The sequence below is a fragment of the Triticum dicoccoides genome, chromosome 7A, assembly GCF_002162155.2.
Source record: "Triticum dicoccoides isolate Atlit2015 ecotype Zavitan chromosome 7A, WEW_v2.0, whole genome shotgun sequence".
Classification (NCBI taxonomy): Eukaryota; Viridiplantae; Streptophyta; class Magnoliopsida; order Poales; family Poaceae; genus Triticum; species Triticum dicoccoides.
The window spans coordinates 112317724-112324702 of NC_041392.1; positions in this window are offsets into that span (position 1 = coordinate 112317724).

The window sequence follows — 6979 nt, forward strand, 5'->3', positions numbered from 1 at the left end:
GAAGAGGAAGGGATGATGCAGCAAAGTAGCGTAAGTATTTCCCTTGGTTTTTGAGAACCAAGGTATCAATCTAGTAGGAGGCTACGCGCCAGTCCCTCGTACCTGCACAAAACAAATAAAGCCTCGCAACCAACGCGATAAGGGGTTGTCAAACCCTACACGGCCACTTATGAGAGTGAGATCTGATAGATATGATAAGATAATATTTTTGGTATTTTTGTGATAAAGATGCAAAGTAAAATAAAAGCAAAGTAAAAAAGCAAAGGAAATAACTAAGTAGTAGGAGACTAATATGGTGAAGATAGACCCGGGGGCCATAGGTTTCACTAGTGGCTTCTCTCGAGAGCATAAGTATTCTACGGTGGGTGCACAAATTATTGTTGAGCAATTGACAGAATTGAGCATAGTTATGAGAATATCTAGGTATGATCATGTATATAGGCATCACGTCCGAGACAAGTAGACTGACTCCTGCCTGCATGTACTACTATTACTCCACTCATCGACCGCTATCCATCATGCATCTAGAGTATTAAGTTAATGAAAACAGAGTAACGCCTTAAGCAAGATGACATGATGTAGAGGGATAAACTCATGCAATATGATGAAAACCCAATCTTGTTATCCTCGATGGCAACAGTACAATACGTGCCTTGCTGCCCCTACTGTCACTGGGAAAGGACACCGCAAGATTGAACCCAAAGCTTAGCACTTCCCCCCCTTGCAAGAAAGATCAATCTAGTAGGCCAAACCAAACTGATAATTCAAAGAGACTTGCAAAGATAACCAATCATACATAAAAGAATTCAGAGAAGATTCAAATATTGTTCATAGATAGACTTGATCATAAACCCACAATTCATCGGTCTCAACAAACACATCGCAAAAAGAAGATTACATCGAATAGTTCTCCACAAGAGAGGGGGAGAACATTGTATTGAGATCCAAAAAGAGAGAAGAAGCCATCTAGCTACTAACTATGGACCCGTAGGTCTGAGGTGAACTACTCACACTTCATCGGAGGGGCTATGATGTTGATGTAGAAGCCCTCTGTGATCGATGCCCCCTCCGACGGAGCTCCGGAACAGGCCCCAAGATGGGATCTCGTGGATACAAAAAGTTAGGGCGGTGGAATTAGGGTTTTGGCTCCATATTTGATCGTTTGGGGGTACGTAGGTATATATAGGAGGAAGGAGTACGTCGGTGGAGCAACAGGGGGCCCACGAGGGTGGAGGGCGCGCCTGGGGGGGAGGCGCGCCCCTACCTCGTGGCCTCCTCTTTTGTGTCTTGACGTAGGGTCCAAGTCTCCCGGGTCTTGTTCGTTAAGAAAATTACGTTCCTGAAGGTTTCATTCCGTTTGAACTCAGTTTAATATTCCTTTTCTTCGAAACCCTAAAACAGGCAAAAAACAACAATTCTGGGTTGGGCCTCCGGTTAATAGGTTAGTCCCAAAAATAATATAAAAGTGGATAATAAAGCCCAATAATGTCCAAAACAGTAGATAATATAGCATGGAGCAATCAAAAATTATAGATATGTTGGAGACGTATCAAGCATCCCCAAGCTTAATTCCTGCTCGTCCTCGAGTAGGTAAATGGTAGAAACAGAATTTTTTATGCAGAGTGCTACTTGGCATAATTTTAATGTAATTCTTCTTAATTGTGGTATGAATATTCAGATCCAAAAGATTCAATACAAAAGTTTAATATTGACATAAAAATAATGATACTTCAAGCATACTAACAAAGCAATCATGTCTTCTCAAAATAACATGGCTCAAGAAAGTTATCCCTACAAAATCATATAGTCTAGCTATGCTCCATCTTCACCACACAAAATATTTAAATCATGCACAACCCCGATGACAAGCCAAGCAATTGTTTCATACTTTTGGTGTTCTCAAACTTTTTCAATCTTCACGCAATACATGAGCGTGAGCCATGGATATAGCACTATAAGTGGAATAGAATGGTGGTTGTGGGGAAGACAAAAAGGGAGAAGATAGTCTCACATCAACTAGGCGTATCAACGGGCTATGGAGATGCCCATCAATAGATATCAATGTGAGTGAGTAGGGATTGCCATGCAACAGATGCACTAGAGCTATTAGTATATGAAAGCTCAACAAAAGAAACTAAGTGGGTGTGCATCCAACTTGCTTGCTCATGAAGACCTAGGGCATTTTGAGGAAGCCCATCATTGGAATATACAAGCCAAGTCCTATAATGAAAAATTCCCACTAGTATATGAAAGTGACAACATAGGAGACTCTCTATCATGAATATCATGGTGCTACTTTCAAGCACAAGTGCGGTAAAAGGATAGTAACATTGTCCCTTCTCTCTTTTTCTCTCTTTTTTTTAGTTGGGCCTTTTCTCTCTTTTTTGGCCTCTTTTCTTTCTCTTTTTTTTTATTTTTCGTCCGGAGTCTCATCCCGACTTGTGGGGGAATCATAGTCTCCATCATCCTTTTCTCACTGGGACAATGCTCTAATAATGATGATCATCACACTTTTATTTTTCTTACAACTCAACAATTACAACTCGATACTTAGAACAAAATATGACTCTATATGAATGCCTCCGACGGTGTACTGGGATATGCAATGAATCAAGAGTGACACGTATGAAAGAATTATGAATGGTGGCTTTGCCACAAATACGATGTCAAATACATAATCATGCTAAGCAATATGACAATTATGGAGTGTTTCGTAATAAATGGAATGGTGGAAGGTTGCATGGCAATATATCTTGGAATGGCTATGGAAATGCCATAATAGGTAGGTATGGTGGGTGTATGATACCGGCGAAAGGTGCGCGGTATTAGAGAGGCTAGCAAAGGTGGAAGGGTGAGAAAAATGTGTATGATCCATGGACTCAACATTAGTCATAAAGAACTCATATACTTATTGCAAAAATCTACAAGTTATCAAAGCAAAGTATTACGCGCATGCTCCTAGGGGGATAGATTGGTAGGAAAAGACCATCGCTCGTCCCCGACCGCCACTCATAAGGAAGACAATCAAAAAATAAATCATGCTCCGACTTCATCACATAACGGTTCACCATACGTGCATGCTATGGGAATCAAAAACTTTAACACAAGTATTTCTCAAATTCACAACTAATCAACTAGCATAACTTTAATATCACCATCTTCATATCTCAAAACAATTATCAAGTATCAAACTTCTCATAGCATTCAACACACTCATAAGGAAGTTCTTTTATTATTCTTGAATACCAAGCATATTGGGATTATTTAAGTAAATTAAAATGTTATTTAAGACTCTCAAAATAATCTAAGTGAAGCATGAGAGATCAATAGTTTCTACAAAACAAATCCACCACCGTGCTCTAAAAGATATAAGTGAAGTACTAGAACAAAACTATATAACTCAAAAGATACAAGCGAAGCACATAGAGTATTCTAACAAATTCCAAATTATGTATGGCTCTCTCAAAAGGTGTGTACATCAAGGATGATTGTGGTAAACTAAAAAAATAAAGACTCAAATCATACAAGACGCTCCAAGCAAAACACATATCATGTGGTGAATAAAAATATAGCTCCAAGTAAAGTTACCGATAGAAGTAGACGAAAGAGGGGATGCCTTCCGGGGCATCCCCAAGCTTTGGCTTTTAGGTGTCCTTAGATTATATTTGGGGTGCCATGGGCATCCACAAGCTTAGGCTCTTTCCACTCCTTGCTCCATAATCCATCAAATCTTTACCCAAAACTTGAAAAGTTCACAACACAAAACTTAAAGTAGAAAATCTCGTGAGCTCCGTTAGCGAAAGAAAACAAAAGACCACTTCAAGGTACTGTAATGAACTCATTCTTTATTTATATTGGTGTTAAACCTACTGTATTCAAACTTCTCTATGGTTTATAAACTATTTTACTAGCCATAGATTCATCAAAATAAGCAAACAACACACGAAAAACAGAATCTGTCAAAAACAGAACAGTCTGTAGTAATCTGTATCTACCGCAAGATATGGAACCCAAAAATTCTAAAATAAATTTCTGGACGTGAGGAATTTATCTATTAATCATCTTCAAAAAGAATTAATTAAATATCGCTTTCCAAATAAAAATGGCAGCAGTTCTCGTGAGCGCTAAAGTTTCTGTTTTTTACAGCAAGTGTAACAAGACTTTCCCCAAGTCTTCCCAACGGTTCTACTTGGCACAAACACTAATTAAACACAAGATAGTTAAATTATTTATTACTAAACAGGAGCAAAAAGAAATAAATAAAAATAAAATTGGGTTGCCTCCCAACAAGCGCTATTGTTTAACGCCCCTAGCTAGGCATAGCAAACAAGGATAGATCTAGGTATTGCCATCTTTGGTAGGCAATCCATAATTGGCTCTCGTAATAGATTCATAAGGTAATTTAAATTTCTTTCTAGGAAAGTATTCCATGCCTTTCCTTAATGGAAATTGGAATCTAATATTTCCTTCCTTCATATCAACAATTGCACCAATCGTTCTAAGGAAAGGTCTACCAAGAATAATAGGACATGAAGGATTGCAATCTATGTCAAGAACAATAAAATCTACGGGCACATAATTCCTATTTGCAACAATAAGAACATCATTAATTCTTCCCATATGTTTCTTAATAGTGGAATCCGCAAGGTGCAAGTTTAGAGAGCAATCATCAAAATCACGAAAACCTAACAAATCACACAAATCAACGAAGCTATTTAGATGGGTAGCGTCATCATCACTAGGAAGGCCGGAAAATGGATCTTTCATGACAAGATTCAACAAAGAAGTATTAATTTCACAAGATTCAGCATCGGTAAGAGGAGCAATCGGAGTGCTAATAAAATCATTGTTGTTTGTATTGGTGAAGTCACACAATTTAGTGTTATCTTGAGCCATCGTGACAAGCAAGCAAACTAACACACAAGCAAACAAAAAGCAAGCGGGCAAAAAGAGGCAAATAGAGAAAGAGAGGGAGGATAGAGAGAGGGCGAATAAAACGGCAAGGGTGAAGTGGGGGAGAGGAAAACGAGAGGCAAATGGCAAATAATGTAATGCGGGAGATAAGGGTATGTGATGAGTACTTGGTATATTGACTTTTGCGTAGACCTCCCCGGAAACGGCGCCAGAAATCCTTCTTGCTACCTCTTGAGCACTACGTTGGTTTTCCCCGAAGAGGAAGGGATGATGCAGCAAAGTAGCGTAAGTATTTCCCTCAGTTTTTGAGAACCAAGGTATCAATCCAGTAGGAGGCTACGCACCAGTCCCTCGTACCTGCACAAAACAAATAAATCCATGCAACCAACGTGATAAGGGGTTGTCAATCCCTACACGGCCACTTATGAGAGTGAGATATGATAGATATGATAAGATAATATTTTTGGTATTTTTGTGATAAAGATGCAAAGTAAAATAAAAGCAAAGTAAAAGCAAAGGAAATAACTAAGTAGTAGGAGACTAATATGGTGAAGATAGACCCGGGGGCATAGGTTTCACTAGTGGCTTCTCTCGAGAGCATAAGTATTCTACGGTGGGGGAACAAATTACCATTGAGCAATTGACAGAATTGAGCATAGTTATGAGAATATCTAGGTATGATCATGTATATAGGCATCACGTCCGAGACAAGTAGACCGACTCTGCCTGCATCTACTACTATTACTCCACTCATCGACCGCTATCCAGCATGCATCTAGAGTATTAAGTTAATGAAAACAGAGTAATGCCTTAAGCAAGATGACATGATGTAGAGGGATAAACTCATGCAATATGATGAAAACACCATCTTGTTATCCTCGATGGCAACAATACAATACGTGCCTTGCTGCCCCTACTGTCACTGGGAAAGCACACCGCAAGATTGAACCCAAAGCTAAGCACTTCTCCCATTGCAAGAATGATCAATCTAGTAGGCCAAACCAAACTGATAATTCGAAGAGACTTGCAAAGATAACCAATCATACATAAAATAATTCAGAGAAGATTCAAATATTGTTCATAGATAGACTTGATCATAAACCCACAATTCATCGGTCTCAACAAACACACCGCAAAAAGAAGATTACATCGAATAGTTCTCCACAAGAGAGGGGGAGAACATTGTATTGAGATCCAAAAAGAGAGAAGAGGCCATCTAGCTACTAACTATGGACCAGTAGGTCTGAGGTGAACTACTCACACTTCATCGGAAGGGCTATGGTGTTGATGTAGAAGCCCTCCGTGATCGATGCCCCCTCCGGCGGAGCTCCGGAACAGGCCCCAAGATGGGATCTCGTGGATACAGAAAGTTATGGTGATGGAATTAGGGTTTTGGCTCTATATCTGATCGTTTGGGGGTACGTAGGTATATATAGGAGGAAGGAGTACGTCGGTGGAGCAACAGGGGGCCCACGAGGGTGGAGGGCGTTCCTGGGGGGGTAGGCGCGCCCCCTACCTCGTGGCCTCCTCTTTTGTGTCTTGACATAGGGTCCAAGTCTCCCGGGTCTTGTTCGTTAAGAAAATCACGTTCCCGAAGGTTTCATTCCATTTGGACTCCGTTTGATATTCCTTTTCTTCGAAACCCTAAAACAAGCAAAAAACAGCAATTCTGGGCTGGGCCTCCGGTTAATAGGTTAGTACCAAAAATAATATAAAAGTGGATAATAAAGCCCAATAATGTCCAAAACAGTAGATAATATAGCATGGAGCAATCAAAACTATAGATATGTTGGAGACGTATCACTAGGGCGGGTGCTCTTACTGCGTTAACTCGGGCTAAGCATGTATATCTGATCTTGACCCGGCCGATATTGGAAACGGCTATCCGAGCATAAAAGAGGACGGGTCAGATTTTGATAATGATGAAATCAGAGATTTGACGAAGGAAATGCGTCCATTGGCTAGCAAATTGGCTGAAGAAACTGATCTTTCACATTATCAGTCGATTTATGATGCCCAAAACAAGAAAGTTAATGCGCCAAGTTGCAATGCTCCAAATCTTATT